We start from the raw sequence: 19225 nt of genomic DNA, 5'->3' as shown, positions 1-19225 counted from the left end.
TAACCGTTTTCGGAGTAATCTGCGTCATACTCCTCCGCAGAGAACCGGCTCACGACAACAAAATCGCTAAATGTTTCCAAAAAATAGAAAAAAAATAAGAATAAGAAAATAGCGAATGTAAAGCTATTATTATGCCTGGGATACGATAAAATGGAACCGGAATCGAATTTAGGACTTCCTAAGCAGATTTGTCGAGGAAAAAGAAGCTTTAACAGAGGCGGAAAATCGCAAAATAGAGGGTCTTAGAAAAAGAATTCGGCTAAAATCTTGCAATCTCATTGCGGAGTAATGAGTCCCGTTCGTTTGCCCGTTTGTAATCAAATTAGCCTACAATTTTTTCCAACTCCGGCAATGCCTGAGCTACGTTGATTTCACATGTCTTATCTGGTCCTGATCGAGATTCATATGATTTGAGCCGAAAATCGTCTGTCAAAAAGTAATCGAAAGTAGAAAAACACGAAAAAAGGTGCAACACGAGAACTTCCCAGGGGGTCGCCCATCCTAGTACTGGTCTCGCCCAAACACGCCTAACTTCGGAGTTCTGATGGGATCCGGTGCATTAGTGCTAGTATGATTGCACCTGACATTGAGTGGGATGTTTATTCTTATATCCCTCGAGTACGTGTGGAGCGGGCGACGATGGTCAACACGCGGCACTGCTCTCGCCCAATCAGAACCATGAATTTAAGCGTTCTGACGCGATGACAGAGCTAGGATGGGTGACCTCCCTTGGAAGTCCTTGTGTCGCGACCGTTTACATAATTATAGCTAAAACAGTCGAAATAATTGTTTTTAATGAGTTAACCGTCTCTGGAGTCATCTGCGTCATACCCTTCTGCACCGAACCGGCTCACGACAACAAAAATCGCTAAATGTTCACAGAAAATAGAAACAAAATAAGAAGAAGAAAATAGCGAATGTAAAGCTATTATTATGCCTGGGATACGATAAAATGGAATCGGAATCGAATTTCGAACTTCCTAAGCGGATTTCTCGAGGAAACGAAAGCTTAACAGAAGCTGTAAATCGCAAATTAGAGGGTCTTAGAGAAAGAATTCGGCTAAAATCTCGTCAGTTCATTGCGTAGTAATGAGTCTCGTCCGTTTGCCCGTTTACAATCAAATTAGCCTACAATTTTGTCCAAATCCGGCAATGTTAGAGCTACGTTGATTTCACATGTCTTATCTGCTCCCGAACGAGATTCAGATGATTTGAGCCAAAAATAGTATGTCAACAAGTAATCAAAAATAGAAAAACACGAAAAGGGGTTCAACACGAGGACTTCCAAGGGGGTCACCCATTCTAGTACTTCTCTCGCCCAACCACGTTTAACTTCGGAGTTCTGATGGGATTTGGTGCATTAGTGCTGGTATGATCGCACCCGACATTGAGTGGGATGTTTATTCTTATATCCCTCGAGTACGTGTGGAGCGGGCGGCGATGGACAACACGCGGCACTGCTCTTGCCCAATCAGAACCATGAAGTTAAGCGTTCTGGCGCGATGACAGAGCTAGGATGGGTGACCTCCCTTGGAAGTCCTTGTGTCGCGACAGTTTACATAAATTATAGCTTAAACAGTCGAAATAATTGTTTTTAATGAGTTAACCGTCTCCGGAGTAATCGACGTCATACCCTTCCGCACAGAACCGACTCACGACAACAAAAATCGCTAAATGTTCCCAGAAAATAGAAAAGAAAATAAGAAGAAAATTGCGAATGTAAAGCTATTATTATGCCTGAGATACGATAAAATGGAAACGGAATCGAATTTCGGACTTCCTAAACGGATTTCTCGAGGAAACAGAAGCTTAACAGAAGCGGAAAATCGCAAATTAGAGGGTCTTAGAGAAATAATTCGGCTAAAATCTCTTTAGCTCATTGCGGAGTACTGAGTCTCGTTCGTTTGCCTGTTTACAATCAAATTAGCCTACAATTTTGTCCAAATCCGGCAGTGCCCGAGCTACGTTGTTTTCACATGTCTTATCTGCTCCCGAACGAGATTCAGATGATTTGAGCCAAAAATAGTATGTCAACAAGTAATCAAAAATAGAAAAACACGAAAAGGGGTTCAACACGAGGACTTCCAAGGGGGTCACCCATTCTAGTACTGCTCTCGCCCAACCACGTTTAACTTCGGAGTTCTGATGGGATCCGGTGCATTAGTGCTGGTATGATCACACCCGACATTGAGTGGGATGTTTATTCTTATATCCCTCGAGTACGTATGGAGCGGGCGGCGATGGACAACGCGCGGCACTGCTCACAACCAATCAGAACCATGAAGTTAAGCGTTCTGGCGCGATGGCAGAGCTAGGATGGATGACCTCCCTGGGAAGTCCTCGTGTCGCGACCGTTTACATAAATTATGGATAAAACAGTCAAAATAATTGTTTTTAATGAGTTAACCGTCTCCAGAGTAATATGCGTCATACCCTTCCGCACAGAATCGGCTCACGACAACAAAAATCGTTAAATGTTCCCAAAAATAGAAAAAAAAATAAGAAAAAGAAAATAGCGAAAGTAAAGCTATTATTATGCTGGGATACGATAAAATGGAATCGAAATCGAATTTAGAACTTCCTAAGCGGATTTCTGGAAGAAACGGAAGTTTAACAGAAGCGGAAAATCGCAAATTAGTGGGTCTTAAAGAAGGAATTCGGCTAAAATCTCGCCAGCTCATTGCGGAGTAATGAGTCTCGTTCGTTTAACCGTTTACAATCAAATTAGGCTACAATTTTGTCCAAATCCGGCAGTGTCCGAGCTACATTGATTTCACATTTCTTATCTGGTCCCGATCAAGATTCAGATGATTTGAGCTGAAAATCGTCTGTCAACAAGTAATCAAAAATAGAAAAACACTAAAAGGGGTGTAACACGAGGACTTCTCAGGGGGTCACCCATCCTAGTACTGCTCTCGCCCAAGCACGCTTAACTTCGGAGTTCTGATGGGATACAGTGCATTAGTGCTGGTATGATGGCTCCAGACATTGAGTGGGATGTTTATTCTTATATCCCTCGAGTACGTGTGGCGCCGGCGGCGATGGACAACACGCGGCACTGCTCTCGCCCAATCAGAACCATGAAGTTAAGCGTTCTGGCGCGATGGCAGAGCTAGGATGGGTGACCTCCCTGGGAAGTCCTCGTGTCACGACCGATTACGTAAATTATGGATTAAACAGTTGAAATATTTGTTTTTAACGAGTTAACCGTCTCCGGAGTAATATGCGTCATACCCTTTTGCATGAAACCTGCTCAAGACAACAAAAATCGCTAAATGTTCCCAGAAAATAGAAAAGAAAATAAGAAGAAGAAAATAGCGAATGTAAAGCTATTATTATGCCTGGGATACGATGAAATGGAACCGGAATCGAATTTCGGACTTCCTAAGCGGATTTCTCGAGGAAACGGAAGCTTAACAGAAGCGGAAAATCGCAAATTAGAGGTTGTTAGAGAAGGAATTCGGCTAAATTAACCTACAATTTTGTCCAAATTCGGCAGTGCCTGAGCTACGTTGATTTCACATGTCTTATCTGGTCTCGATAGAGATTCAGATGATTTGAGCAGAAAATCATCTGTCAAAATATTTGTTTTTAATGAGTTAAACGTCTCCGGAGTCATCTGCGTCATTCCCTTCTGCACCGAACCGGCTCACGAAAACAAAAATCGCTAAATGTTGACAGAAAATAGAAAAAAATGAGAAGAAGAAAATAGCGAATGTAAAGCTATTATTATGCCTGAGATACGATAAAATGGAACCGAATCGAATTTCGGACTTCGTAAACGGATTTCTCGAGGAAACAGAAGCTTAACAGAAGCGGAAAATCGCAAACTAGAGTGTCTTAGAGAAAGAATTCGGCTAAAAACTCGCCAGTTTATTGCGAAGCAATGAGTCTCGTTCGTTTGCCCGTTTACAATAAATTTAGCCTACAATTTTGTCCAAATCCGGCAGTGTCCGAGCTACGTTGTTTTCACATGTCTTATCTGGTCCCGATCGTGATTCAGATGATTTGAGCCGAAAATAGTTTGTCAACAAGTAATCAAAAACATAAAAACACGAAAAGGGGTTCAACACGAGGACTTCCAAGGGGGTCACCCATCCTAGTACTGCTCTCGCCCAAGCACGCTTATATCGGAGTTCTGATGTGATTTGGTGTATTAGTGCTGGTATGATCGCACCCGACATTGAGTGGGATGTTTATTCTTATATCCCTCGAGTACGTGTGGCGCGGGCGGCGATTGACAACACGCGGCACTGCTCTCGCCCAATCAGAACCATGAAGTCAAGCGTTCTGGCGCGATGGCAGAGCTAGGATGGGTGACCTCCCTTGGAAGTTCTCGTGTCGCGACCGTTTACTTAAATTATGGATAAAACAGTCAAAATAATTGTTTTTAATGAGTTAACAGTCTCCGGAGTAATATGCGTCATACCCTTCCGCACAGAACCGGCTCACGACAACAAAAATCGCTAAATGTTCCCAGAAATTAGAAAAAAAAATAAGAAAAAGAAAATAGCGAATGTAAAGCTATTATTATGCCTGGGATATGATAAAATGGAACCGGAATCGAATTTAGAACTTCCTAAGCGGATTTCTAAAAGAAACGGTAGCTTAACAGAAGCGGAAAATCGCAAATTAGAGGGTCTTAGAGAAGGAATTCGGCTAAAATCTTGCCAGCTCATTGCGGAGGAATGAGTCTCGTTCGTTTGACCGTTTACAATCAAATTAGGCTACAATTTTGTCCAAATCCGGCAGTGTCCGAGCTACGTTGATTTCACATTTCTTATCTGGTCCCGATCAAGATTCAGATGATTGGAGCCGAAAATCGTCTGTCAACAAGTAATCAAAAATAGAAAAACACGAAATGGGTGCAACACAAGGACTTCCCAGGGGGTCACCCATCCTAGTACTGCTCTCATCCAAGCCCGCTTAACTTAGTAGTTCTGATAGGATCCGGTGCATTAATACTTGTATGATCGAACCTTACATTGAGTGGGATGTTTATTCTTATATCCCTCAAGTACGTGTGGAGCGGGCGGCGATGGACAACACGCGGCACTGCTCTCGCCCAATCAAAACCATGAAGTTAAGCGTTCTGGCGCGATGGCAGAGCTAGGATGGGTGACCTCCCTGGGAAGTCCTCGTATCGCGACCCTTTACGTAAATTATGGGTAAAACAATCGAAATAATTGTTTTTAATCAGTTAACCATCTCCGGAGTAATCTGCGTCATACCTTTCAGCACATAACCGGCTCATGACAACAAAAATCGCTAAATGTTCCCAGAAAATAGAAAAGAAAATAAGAAGAAGAAAATAGCGAATGTAAAGCTATTATTATGCCTGGGATACGATAAAATGGAACCAGAATCGAATTTCGGACTTCCTAAAAGGATTTCTCGATGAAACAGAAGCTTAACAGAAGCGGAAAATCGCAAATTAGAGGGTCTTAGAGAAAAGAATTCGGCTAAAATCTCGCCAACTCATTGTGGAGTAGTGAGTCTCGTTCGTTTGCTTGTTTAAAATCAAATTAGCCTACAATTTTGTCCAAATCCGGCAGTGCCCGAGCTACGTTGATTTCACATGTCTTATCTGGTCACGATCGAGATTCAGATGATTTGAGCCGAAAATCGTCTGTCAACAAGTAATCAAAAATAGAAAAACACGAAAAGGGGTGCAACACTTGGACTTCCAAGGGGGTCACCCATCCTAGTACTGCTCTCGCCCAAGCACGCTTAACTTCGGAGTTCTGATGGGATCCGGTGCATAAGTGCAGGTATGATCACACCCGACATTGAGTGGGATGTTTATTCTTATATCCCTTGAGTACGTGTGGAGCGGGCGGCGATAGACAGCAAGCGACACTGCTCTCGCCCAATCAGAACCATGAAGTTAAGCGTTCTGGCGCGATGGCAGAGCTAGGATGGGTGACCTCCCTTGGAAGTCCTTGTGTCGCGACCGTTTACATAAATTATAGCTAATACAGTTGAAATAATTGTTTTTAATGAGTTAACCGTCTCCGGAGTAATCTGCGTCATACCCTTCCGCACAGAACCGGCTCACGACAACAAAAATCGCTAAATATTCCCAGAAAAAAAATATAAGAAAAAGAAAATAGCGAATGTAAAGCTATTATTATGCTTGGGATACGATAAAATGGAACCATAATCGAATTTCGGACTTCCTAAATGGATTTCTCGAGCAAACAGAAACTTAACAGAAGCGGAATATCGTAAATTAGAGGGTCTTAAAGAAATAATTCGGCTAAAATCTCGCCAGCTCATTGCGGAGTACTGAGTCTCGTTCGTTTGCCCGTTTACAATCAAATTAGCCTACAATTTTGTCCAAATCCGGCAGTGCCCGAGCTACGTTGATTTCACATGTCTTATCTGGTCCCGATCGAGATTCAGATGATTTGAGCCGAAAACCGTCTGTCAACAAGTAATCAAAAATAGAAAAACACGAAAAGGGGTGCAACACTTGGACTTCCAAGGGGGTCACCCATCCTAGTACTGCTCTCGCCCAAGCACGCTTAACTTCGGAGTTCTGATGGGATCCGGTGCATAAGTGCAGGTATGATCGCACCCGACATTGAGTGGGATGTTTATTCTTATATCCCTCGAGTACGTGTGGAGCGGGCGGCGATGGACAACACGCGGCGCTGCTCTCGCCCAATCAGAACCATGAAGTTAAGCGTTCTGGCGCGATGGCAGAGCTAGGATGGGTGACCTCCCTTCGAAGTCCTCGTGCCGTGACTGTTTATGTAAAGTATGGATAAAACAGTCAAAATAATTTATTTTAATGAGTTAACCGTCTATGGAGTAATATGCGTCATACCCTTCCGCACAGAACCGGCTCACGACAACAAAAATCGCTAAATGTTCCCAGAAAATAGAAAAAAAAATAAGAAAAAGAAAATAGCGAATGTAAAGCTATTATTATGCCTGGGATACGATAAAATGGAACCGGAATCGAATTTAGAACTTTCTAAGTGGATTTCTTGAGGAAACAGAAGCTTAACAGAAGCGGAAAATCGCAAATTTAAGGGGTCTTAGAGAAGGAATTCGGCTAAAATTTCGCCAGCTGTTCCGGGCAGCCCGTGCGCGTAGGGTCGCGCACGGGTGCGCGCAGCGTGCGCGCAGAGACGCGCAACCAACGCGCGCAGATTGTGCGCACGCTGTGCGGAGTGTCCGCACAGCGCGCGGCGTGCGGAACGTCCGCACAACGTTCGGGCAGCGGGGCGGGCAGCACGGGCGGCTGCCCGGGAGTGTCTCGGGAACCGTTTTGGATAATGGGCTTGAATTGTTTGGGCCTAGGGTGCAATTTTCTTATTTTTCAAATTTTTGGGTAAAATTGAAATTTTTGAAAATTGGTTCAATTTTTATTTTTGAAAATTTAATTTTTGAAAATTAATAAATTTTTTGTAAAATAAATAATTAGAATATGATTTTAATTATTTATGGTAAAAATGAGTTTTTACAAGAAATCAATTATTATTGATTTAATTGGAAATTAAATAAATTTGTTTATTTAATTTATTAATTCTTTAATAATTGTGGTGGTTAGTGATAAAATTATTAGATATATGATTAATCAATTAATTAAATTGTTTAACTAAATTGATGTTAATATTTGATATTAAATGCATGAAGGATGATCGAGAGCCTTGACCAATGTGTTAGGTGTATGTTAGGATATTTTACTGTTTTTATTCATTTTGTTAATATTTGATATTATTAAAGTGGGCCTGGTTTATGGCCCGTTCCCACCCCATGAGATGTATCCCTTATGTGCCATGGCTATTTAAATGTAATTATTAGAAATAGTTGGAGATCAAGACTGGAAGATGGTGGGCCCGATGAACGAGATGAAGACATGTAAAATATTGGAAGCTCTTGTAATAGTTGCATTTGCATCCCTGCATTCACCTAGGTTTGGACCTGGATCCATGTATGGCTCACATGGATCTAATAGTGTTGGCGATCGATCATCATTATTTATTGTTGAATGTCATATTATGATATATGCGATATATAGTAGTATGCATGTATGTATATTATTAAGTAAATATAGTTGCATGAATCCGGCAAACATACAAACTCGTGGCACGCGATTTTTAAATTAAAATGATGAGACAATTTTTGAAATTAAAATCCCTCATTTTAAATAAGATTCAAAATTTATATAAAACCGAAAAAGTAAAAATTAAAAGAGTTTAATTTTTCCTTGCCTTCCATCAACCGTGGTTGCATGTTGATCGCTACCCGCGGACAGTGTCTGGCTCATATTATTGGGGAGGCCTGTACGCCGGAAAGCTGTGACTTCCACCGGACATATGATGTGAATTGAGTGGAACTCCCATGACTTCGACTCATATTATTGGGGGAACTCATGGCGACCGTCCACTACAATTCAATATTGATGGGTTGGTTTGACACGTGAAAATAAACGGCGTCATATTATTGGGTCCTTATTAAACGTGAGGCAAAACACGCGGAGGTTGCATAGGGATGCAATTGGACTCTACCTTTTAGAAATTATAATTGGCTGATATTATTCGGGATTATAATTGGCTAATTGGACTCTACGTGCCCACTAAGAAAATGCGATTTCCCTTTTTAATCAGAGGGTGGTGGAAATGTCAAAATAGTGGGAGGGGGATTTATAAAATAAAATCCATATTTTATATCTTAAAATTATTTTAAAATAATCAGCAACTACTATTCTGTTTTCATATCAGTATATTTTTCGATTTCGTCACATAATCTAATTTTGTTATTAACAAGCTAACCGAATCTAATCTTCAAGACTGGTTGGGAAATTGTTCTGAATTTGGAGAAAATGACATACACACTAATGTCAGTCCAGTTGAATTGAAAAAGCATGCAAGATGGTAAGACCATAGTATGCAAGCTAAAGTGTAACAAGCTCGCTTCTATGTCAAATGAACTGTAGGGACAGTTTGAGGAAATGTTGGATGCTGCTGACATTCGAATACACATGCAAGAGTTGCATGGTGCATGAAACTCCTACAATGATACACATTATTTTCAAGGAGCTCATGACCACACGTATGCAAGATGGGGCTTTGGCCCATGAGTATGGTGTACGTATGACTGGGCTTATTGAAAATGTGGTGGGCCTGGAATATGTGATTCCTAACGAGTTAGTTGATAACATCAATTTGTTATCTTTCTATTCCTCATTTGACGGGGTTATGGTGAACTTCAAGTTTAATAAGATATTTTGATAGTCTTGAAGAGCTAGTCAATATGCTTATGACTTATGAGATCACCATAAAATAAAAAAAAATTGTTATTTTTATAATGGGCCTTTCGTCGGACGAAAAATGACCCACAAGGTAAGGGAAAGAAATGTTCCGCCCCTCACAAGGAAAAACAAACCCAATAAGAGGCAAACTCCGAAGAACACTTAAAGGTCCCACAAAGCCCGATAAGTCAGAACATATTTATTTCACTGCAAGAAGTCCGGACATAAAAAATTATATGTGCCAGAAATGTTCTGGAAATGATAAGTGAATGTCCAAGTAAACATGATTTCACAACAAACAAAAGAAAATTAGATGATCCAAATCCCACACAAATATGACATGCTAGACTATGTCACATTTCCCAAAGAAGGATGCACAAACTAGTGGGAGAAGGCATGTTTGACTTGTCAAACATAAATTCTCTACTTACTTGTGAGTTCTGTCTAAAAGGAAAAACGACTAAGACTCCATTCGATGGAAACGTGGAACGTGCACATGGTCTACTGGATTTGATCCACACAGACGTTTGTGGCCCGATAAGTGTTAGCACAAAATATGGGCAATCTTACTTCATTACCTTTACTAATGACCATTCGAGGTATGGGTACGTTTATTTGATGAAACACAAATCTGAAGCATTTGAAAAGTTCAAAGAGTTCAGATCTGAAGTAGAAAATCAGCTGGAAAGAAGTATTAAGGCACTTCGATCTGATCGAGGTGGAGAATACTTAAATGCTGAATTTTTGGGTTATCTAAAAGAGAATGGGATTCTCTCACAGTGGACTCCACCAGCAACACCACAATTGAATGGTGTTTCTGAACGTCGTAAGCGAACCTTGTTGGACATGGTTTGATCCATGATGGGATTCACTGAATTGCCTACATCATTTTGGGGCTTTGCGCTTGAAACTGCGGCAATGTTGTTAAATAATGTCTACGCTAAAGCAGTTGATAAAACACCATATGAGATAGGGATGGGAAAAACTCTCAAATATTCTTACGAGAGAATATGGGGATGTCCTGCTTACGTGAAGCAGACAGTGGGAGACAAACTGGATAGTAGATCCACTTTGTTCTACTTTGTAGAATATCCAAAGAATTCTGTTGGGTATTATTTCTATCGTCTCAATGAAGCAAAAGTGTTTGTTTCAAGAAATGCCACCTTTTTGGAAAAGGAATTTCTATTAGATAGAAAAGGCAAGATGATAGAACTTGAAGAAATTCAAGATACTTCCTCAACTGTAGAAGTTTAACCCATTTCCAAGAACCAGTAGTTGAAGTACAAGCTCCTAGAAGGTCTGATAGGGTTATTAGACCGCCTGCAAGATATACGCTTCTTCATGAACAAAGCCACGATGAGCATTGTGTTGGATGTGATCCAATGAATTTCAAAGAAGCAATATCTGATACTGATTCAACCAAATGGCTTGAAGCCATGCAGTCAGAAATGGACTCTATGTATTCAAACCAAGTCTGGACATTAGTGGATCCACCTGAGAGAATCGTTCCCATAGGATGCAAATGGTTCTACAAAAGAAAGCTTGGGGTGGATGGGAAGGTAGTGACCTTCAAAGCAAGACTGGTTGCAAAAGGATATACTCAAAGGCAAGGAGTTGACTATGAGGAAACTTTTTCACCAGTTGCTATGTTTAAGTCCATTAGAATACAACTAGCCATAGCAGCATAGTATGACTATGAGATATGACAAATGGATATAAAGACTGCATTCCTCAACGGAGACATCAAAGAGGAGATTGATATGTCTCAACCTGAGGGATACACATCAGTGGGAAGTGAGCATAAGGTATGAAAACTTCAGAGATCAATATATGGTCTCAAGCAGGAGTCAAGGAGTTGGAACCTCAGATTTGATAGAACTATCAAAGAGTTTGGTTTTGCTAAGAATCCTGAGGAACCGTGTGTGTACAAGAAAGTTAGTGGGAGTGCAGTGACATTCTTAATACTTTATGTTGATTATATCATGCTCATTGGGAATGATGTAGGATTACTGCAATCAACTAAAGTATGGTTATCCAGTAAATTCTCCATGAAATACATGGGTGAAGCATCCTACGTATTGGGAATACAAATCTATAGAGATAGATCAAATAGGATGCTCGGACTCACCCAAGCCACCTATATCGATACCATTATAAAAAGATTCTCTATGGAAGAGTCCAAGAGAGGATACTTACCAATATGTCATGGTATTACTCTATCTAAGGCAATGTGTCCCAAAACTGATGAAGAGATAGAGATGATGACACGAATTCCATATGCGTCAGCCATTGGTAGTAACATGTATAGTGTGATATAGACACGTCCTGATGTTGCTTACGCTCTGAGTGTTACAAGCAGATATCAGGCAAACCCTGGTCCAATGTATTGGAAGGCCATGAAAGATATTCTTAAGTACTTGAGAAGGACTAAGAACTTGTTCATGGTCTATGGGGTGGAGAATTGAAATTGAAAGGCTACACTGATTCTAGCTTCCAATGTGACGTAGATGATTCGAAATCGACCTCTAGCTTTGTATTCATGCTTAATGGTGCGGCTGTCTCTTGGAAAAGTTCCAAGTAAAACACCGTTGCGGATTCCACCATTGAAGCTGAATATATTGCTGCATCTGATTCAGCCAAAGAGGTAGTTTGGATGAGGAATTTTGTCCAAGAGTTGGGCGTTATTCCTAATGGAGTTGATCCAGTCCCGTTGTACTGGAACAACACTGGTGCCATTGCACGAGCAAAGGAACCAAGGTCTCATCAGCGATCCAAACATGTACTGAGGAAGTTCCACATCATACGGGAGATTGTGGGAAGATGAGACATATCAGTCGAAAAAGTCCCCTCTGCAGATAATGTTGCTGATCCACTTACATAGCCCTTGCCAGGACCATTGTTTGAGAAGCATCGCGAAGCAATGGGATTAAAGTTATGGGTAGTTGGCTCTAGGGCAAGTGGGAGATTGTTAGAGTAGATGCCCTGCAAGCCAACGGTTGGCTAGGGAATTTATTGACTCAAGTGTAATAAACAATCTTTATTTTAATTTAACTTTTTATGATCTTGTTATACTTTATCTATATGCCCATGCAAACAGCATAGATAAAGTCCTTGATTATGCTTTAATACAAATGAATCGTAATTCGATGTTGAAACTCATTTGTAAACACTGCATATTCTAAATTCGTTCCTAGTCGATTCAGCCGCCTAAAACAGGGATAAAGGCCGCTTGAGCTCGAGACTAGCATCTGTGATGTTGTGTACTGCGTTTCTTGGTAAGGGCATAGAGATGTCCAAACATGCAGATGGGTAGTCATATGATGATTATACCGAACAACCCTCCCTCGGACTTTCCAAGTGGTTATCATTCATCGAGAGGATAAGTCCGTGGTTATGATTGTACACCGTTAGTCCTTACGACCCGGGACAAAACTGAGGCTCTATATGCTAGGGCTGTGCTTTGACTCATTTACCGGCTCCAGGAGAGTCATCAGGTGGCGAGGTTGGGTACAGTTGCGACACATATAGGAGCCAGTGCATTGTAGTCGGGGATTCACCGCTCATCTACAGGTGTGGATATCCTATGTGATCTGATGTAATAATAGTGCATGGAATCTCTGGCCAGAGTATGAGATGTACGTTGGAGAAGGAGTTCTCCAATAGTACACGCGATTCCACTATTATAGTTGTCACATAGTTATCGAATTATTATGCAACCCTCGATGAACTAATGGTTGCAGATTCGATTGGGATATATGAGATGAAGGGACCGTACTGTACGTTAATCATAATCTACTGGTTCTTGCAGGCACTATCAGTGATACCTAGGGGGTCATGGGGCGATGCTACTAGACGCTCTTACCATGATCCGATGGGTGCAATCAGAAATGAGTTCTGACATTCTCATGATCAATTGTTGATACATAGAATGGGGCAAATTAAGGGTAAGCCCGAATAAAGGATTATGTCCTGAATCACAAGGAGTTGTGAACCCACGGCTAGCTGTATCCCTGAACCATTGAGGGTCACACAAGCATTGGATCGTTTGTTCCCGTTGAGAGAATAAATTCAAGGAGTTGAATTTATATTATGAGATAATAAATTCAAGGAGTTGAATTTATATAAAATATTGAGAGAATAAAATCAAGGAGTTGAATTTATATTATAATATAGTAAATTCAAGGAGTTGAATTTATGATATAGTAAATTCAAGAAGTTGAATTTATGAAATTTGGAGAGAATAAATTCAAGGAGTTGAATTTATAAAATTTGATAATTTAGTTTATTAAACTCAAAAGTTGGGTTTATTTAATATTAAATTTTGGAGGTGATAAATTCAAGGAGTTGAATTTATAATTTAAATATTAAATTCAAATGTTGAATTTATAATTAATTTAATTTATTAAACTTAAAAGTTGAGTTTATTAAATATTAAATTAAATATAATGGGAATATGTTTAATGGGCTTGTAGGAGTACAAGTCCAACATATTAAATAATTAAAGTTATTAATGGACTTTGATTAATTGATTAAACTAGTTGGACTAGCCCAATTAATTAATCAAGCCCATTAATGTTAATTATGGAATTTAGGTCAAGGCTATTGTTTTTAGGAAAAAAAAGAGGAAAAATTGACCTAGCCTCCAAGTCTCCCAATTGGTGATTCACGTGAATGGCAATATCAAAAATTCCTCCAAAAATATTTTTGGCCATTTTTGAAAAAAAAAAAGGTTTGAGCCGTCTCTCGTTTTCAATCTCTACGCAAAAGTTCTTCTAAATTTCTAGTGCAATTTAGAAGAGGAACAAATATTTCAGTCGTGGACCGGATTAGGAGATCGAAGAAAGTTCGTAGGGAATCAACAAGAGCTAATCCGTTTATACCGGATTAGTTGGAGTCCAGTGATTTATTCACAAAAGGTATAACTTTTAACACCCTATGAATGTTTATGATAAAATCATACGAGCGTCCAAAGCAAAACTTATTTTGATTGTCAAAATAAACTAAAATTTTAAAACATCCGCTGCGTTTGGGCGTGAAGAAAACCGAGATCCAACACAGACTTCACCTACCCACCGATCTAGACAAAGAAAACAAGAAACCCCAAGCCGCTACACATCTCGGCCTTCACTCCAAACCTACCGAACCTTACACCAGCCTCATGACTCCACTAACCTGCTCTGAACGGTCCCTTAGCATCAACAAAACGACAGCCTCCTTGCACAATTCAAAAAAATGTGAGACTTGAAACAAAAAGAATGCAATAAACACAAGAAATTCAAAGATCTTCCATAGACAAGCTTGGATCGAAACTTTTCATGAATGAACACCAAACTCAGTATATAAAACGTGTATGATGCAGAAGAATGATATAAAGCGTGCCTGGTGAAAATATTTCGCAAGAAAACCGAAGAACGAGCGTCGGGAATCAAGTCGGAGAATTTTCTTACGCCTTGAATGGAAATGGCCGTGCTTTCAGCTGCTGGGATTTCTATGAAAATGTTGAGATGGGATTGAGGGTGTCGGCTGATTGGGGAGGGTAATGTTAGGTGTAGTGGGTCCTTAGGGATTTATTATGTAGTTAATTAAAATATAATAGGCCATAAGTTGTTAATTAAAGATTTAAAAAGGATTTTAAGCCCAACAAGCTTAAAAGTAGTCTCATTAAGTCGAAACACACTCCCGAAAAATATTTCGTGGTGTAAAGTTTTTGAAAATATTAGCCGAACCCTCAAAAAATCCCCCGATTCGATAAAATTTGCTTACCGGGTAAAAATAAAATTCTGCGGATAAAAATATCAAATAAATCTCAATTCTTGAAAAATACCTTTAAAACATCTTATATTAATTAATAGAACTTAATCGTGTAATAAAAATAATTTTCTTGAAAATTTTCCGGTCTCTGATCCTCGTTCGAGAGCGAAATGCAACTTAAAAACCTTAATGCATGAACTTATAAAATGTATGGAATAAATTCTACCATGCATGAATTATGAATAAAATGCATAAAAATAATTAAACACAATTTAATAAAATAAAAATACATTTTATGCTTTAAAAGAATTTAATGAAATACCAAAGAATTTAATAATTTGCATGCATGTGGTTTACGTGACTTTCCGATTTTCGGGACGTTACAATCTTCTCCCCTTAAATTGAATTTCGTCCGCGAAATTCGCTTATCCTTGATAATCACAAAGTTTAGACTCTTAATTCTAGAATCTCAATATTCCACGTTTCCGCTGCGCCACTCTGATAAAATAATAAATCTTAGGATGTACTTATGTCTCCTCAATCCTAATTATTTTGCCTATTGAAATCCTTATTTGCGAATTGCAACCTAGAACGACTTATTGCGACTTAGTTCTATTCTACTCATGCCTCAAATTCCGATTTTTCTCAAACTTCCCAATATTAGAAATGGCAGTTCGAATTTTATTGCGTCTTACTTTTCTTATACTATACACGTAATGTTCATCAACTTATACATTATCATTTATGCAACTTAAGAAATCTTAACACCAAGATTTTACTGATCGACTTATATCTTCGGTGATACACTTAAAAGTTAAACCTTATCTCAAACCCATAATGATATTCGCCTAAGATCCTTGAATCGAATCATTATCTTATAGCACCAAACTTACGTAACTTAATTATTTACAAGTACATCCCAAATATTAAATTGTTGCAAATCTTTAAATTCGAGTAGCGTTAATCCATAAAACTATCGAACTTCTACCTAATTAATAAAACACTTCTATCATCAATCACATGCTTAAACTATTTTCTTCCCAATTACAATTTAGTTGAGGCTTAAGGCCCTTGGACTTTCCTCGTTGAAATGAATGTTGCATTCTTACGTATTCTCAATGCTTCATACATACTAGCGTATAAAACTTATTAAGTCATCCCATGGGAGCATTAGACTAACTCTAATAAATCAACTTCACTTATACTCCATAGAGTTCTAGAATCCACATATCAAGCTTTTTAGATTTCTCACTCGATAAAAATCTTAATATTCATTAATTGATAACTTATGTTGAACACAACTAATTCTTTTTATTATTATTATTATTATTTTTTCACCCAAAATTTCCTTATGAACACGTATTCCATAAACTTAAAATTCAAGCTTACGCGACCCAAATAGTATTAGATAACATAATTCCAACACACATATTCACTTATTCTCAAGTTTCTTAATAACTTACCAAAAATTCCTCAAGACGAGGTGTCCACCTCAATTCTTACATGCATCTATCGAGTAACCTAACCATCAAATATACCCAACTTTCTAGAAAATTTAAATTCCAACAAAGATATAATTTTAACACTTAAGATCATGATTAAAACTTATGCTACATCAAACCTTAAGTCCCCAAAAATAAGTTAACTTAATGTCTAATCTTGTAACTTGACTAAATGATCACTTTACCTTAAATTGTTATCACTCTAAATTCTTAATTTTTTTCCATTGTCTTATTCCATTAACATTTAGATTTTCAAGCTCAATATTGAATCATCCTACAATGCCCTTGATTGTCATTCTTTATTATATTATAAGCCAGATTATAATCAAGTTCTAATTATCTCTTCAAGCTCAAATCACCGAAAAGTCTTATCATTTAAACCATTCAATTCTCACTTACTGCTAAACAAATCCCTAAATTTCTTAAAAATTTCAAAATTAGTTCTTACTTTCCTCGAATATTATCCGAATTTGTCCTTAATCTCGAGAATCCAAAAATTACCCATAAGTTCTTGGCGTTCCTAATCCCATTTTATAGGTTTCTCGTAACATAAAATTCAATAATCTTAACTTTATTAGACCCAAGATCAATTCTCATAACCTCGAAAATTACTGATTTTACCCAAGTGTTCCTCAAAAGTTCGAATTTTAATCCTCAAAATTTCAAAATTTACAATTTGGTCCTTAAAATTGTCAAAGATTACAATTTTGGCCTTATAACTCCTCGAAATTTGCATTTTTTTTCCATAAAATTTTCGACTTGGACTCATTAAACCTTAAAATTCTCAAAACTAAAAATTTAATCCCAAAGTTTGGTAAATTCGAAATAGTCCCTTAGAATTTTATTGTTGCACTTAGGTCCTCAATTATTTGTTATTACAATTAGGTCCTTTAAATTCACAATCAATTCAATTAAATCCTTAGGTCCCATTAGGTAGAGCATGCATCCTAAATAAATTCTACGTTTTTATACTTCAAAAAATCGTCGTAGTTTTCGAATCATTAATCCTTTTATGGATTCATCAAAAATTAATTCAACTAGTAACCACGAACTATCAATAATTTCTTAGAAATTCTACAAGTCCCAAAAGCATTCATAACTTTCAAGATTAACTTATTACCCCAAAGAGTAGAACATCAGTACTTCTAACCTAAAAATCGATATAATCAAATCATTATCCACTTCTCCTAAAGATCAATATTCGAATTCTTAGACACGTCCAATTCCAAACGTAACCAACATGCAATTTAATCTAGTTTTTAAAACAGTAAATCCTTAAATCATAAAAGCAGTTAAACATATACCGTAAATCATCATAAAGCGTAAATCATGTTAACATGCAGGTGATATGAGTAAAACATTTAAAACATTGAAATCATAAAAGCTTACAGACTTGAGGCTTGAAGACTGAGCTGCAGAAACTGGAGGTGGCACAACCCTATACATGGCCCTTGCTCTGATACCAACTGTAACGTCTCACTCATTTTTAAAATTCTACTGGACATTTTTTTTAAATAAAAGCTCGCATTTTCGAAATAACATTTAAAATAATCGTAATAATTTGACGGTAAAAAAATAACCAAACTCATCTACAATCATACGAAAACATAAACTAATAAAAATCTTAAAATCATCAACGTGTGAAAATATTCATTTCCTCTCAATCTCATAAATCGTAATGCGGAAAATATGTGGTCCTCGGGTCGTGTCATCGCACCAGGTCTGCCTACTTAGAGTTCGGCACCTATAGTTCTCCTCAACATTTAGCTCACCTGCATCACACACGCCTAGTGAGTCTAAAGAATCAACACACCTATACCAGAAATAACAAGTACATATACATAGCACACACCAGTGAAAAATATCATACTCAACATATCTTTCATGAACTTAAAAGCATAACATAAACGTGTATTGTAAAATCATAATGCCAACATACCTTTCATAAACTTTAAAACATGAATATAAACATGTCGTATCAAATCATATCGTATTAAATCATGTCATCATAAACTTAAACATTTTCTTTTTAATTGAATTCAGTTCATTAGTTGTGACTTTCGTATCAGCTCTATCGTATCAGCTCTATCGATGGATCCATCTATAAAACCGTGGTACCCGGCGGCGGGGACATCAGCGACAGCATTACCCGTCCACTGAGCCTTGGCCTCAGCTCATCATATCTCATATCATGTCAATGGAAATACGATCGTCGGTCTCCCTCTGGGGCCTTCTCCCGTAAACGGGCTCCCTCTAGGGCCTTTTCCCTCACGATATCTCCAATCCTATCATCGTATACATATACATCGTCAGTCACAACCAACTCCCATCCTTCAAAAACATCATCATATTCACCACTTAATAAAAACATGCATATACGTAATTTTTCCTTTAAACCAAGCATGCAACGTATATTTTCATAAATTCTTAAAAATCGTGATCATGATGCATAAAACTTTAAAATATAGTAAATTTGTGCTCATGGCGTTGCCAGGACCAACATCTAACCCCGGGTGCAAAATGACCATTTTGCCCCTGGAAACCCAAAAATTACCATTTTGCCCTTAGACGTAAAATTTCACGTTTTTGACATTTTCTTAATATCATTGACTCTAACATGTCCCAAATAATTATTTAAGCCTACAAAAATTTTCCCATATTTTTATTTGGCTTAAATCGATGAATTTTAAATTAATTTTTAAACATA

At 38.2% G+C, this 19225-nt stretch overlaps 6 non-coding genes and 2 pseudogenes across 6 annotated transcripts; all 8 read right to left on the bottom strand.

Annotated features, from left to right (window-relative positions):
• Positions 1 to 463: 463 nt before the first annotated feature.
• On the bottom strand, positions 464 to 582 carry LOC142515995 (5S ribosomal RNA). The gene has a single exon (XR_012811813.1). It is a non-coding gene; the product is annotated as a 5S ribosomal RNA (ribosomal RNA).
• Positions 583 to 1264: 682 nt separating this feature from the next.
• LOC142510181 (5S ribosomal RNA) lies at positions 1265 to 1383 on the bottom strand. Its single transcript, XR_012808308.1, has one exon. It is a non-coding gene; the product is annotated as a 5S ribosomal RNA (ribosomal RNA).
• A 681-nt stretch (positions 1384 to 2064) lies between these two features.
• LOC142507639 (5S ribosomal RNA) lies at positions 2065 to 2183 on the bottom strand. Its single transcript, XR_012805891.1, has one exon. It is a non-coding gene; the product is annotated as a 5S ribosomal RNA (ribosomal RNA).
• A 682-nt stretch (positions 2184 to 2865) lies between these two features.
• On the bottom strand, positions 2866 to 2984 carry LOC142509066 (5S ribosomal RNA). Its single transcript, XR_012807255.1, has one exon. It is a non-coding gene; the product is annotated as a 5S ribosomal RNA (ribosomal RNA).
• A 1077-nt stretch (positions 2985 to 4061) lies between these two features.
• On the bottom strand, positions 4062 to 4179 carry LOC142512090 (5S ribosomal RNA; annotated as a pseudogene).
• Positions 4180 to 4862: 683 nt separating this feature from the next.
• On the bottom strand, positions 4863 to 4981 carry LOC142512793 (5S ribosomal RNA; annotated as a pseudogene).
• A 685-nt stretch (positions 4982 to 5666) lies between these two features.
• Positions 5667 to 5785, bottom strand: LOC142514210 (5S ribosomal RNA). Its single transcript, XR_012810116.1, has one exon. It is a non-coding gene; the product is annotated as a 5S ribosomal RNA (ribosomal RNA).
• A 678-nt stretch (positions 5786 to 6463) lies between these two features.
• LOC142513722 (5S ribosomal RNA) lies at positions 6464 to 6582 on the bottom strand. The gene has a single exon (XR_012809652.1). It is a non-coding gene; the product is annotated as a 5S ribosomal RNA (ribosomal RNA).
• Between the last annotated feature and the right edge of the window lie 12643 nt (positions 6583 to 19225).

This window comes from Primulina tabacum, chromosome 10 (genome assembly GCF_025594145.1).
Source record: "Primulina tabacum isolate GXHZ01 chromosome 10, ASM2559414v2, whole genome shotgun sequence".
Lineage (NCBI taxonomy): Eukaryota > Viridiplantae > Streptophyta > Magnoliopsida > Lamiales > Gesneriaceae > Primulina > Primulina tabacum.
This window is presented reverse-complemented; position numbering and strand designations above follow the sequence as displayed.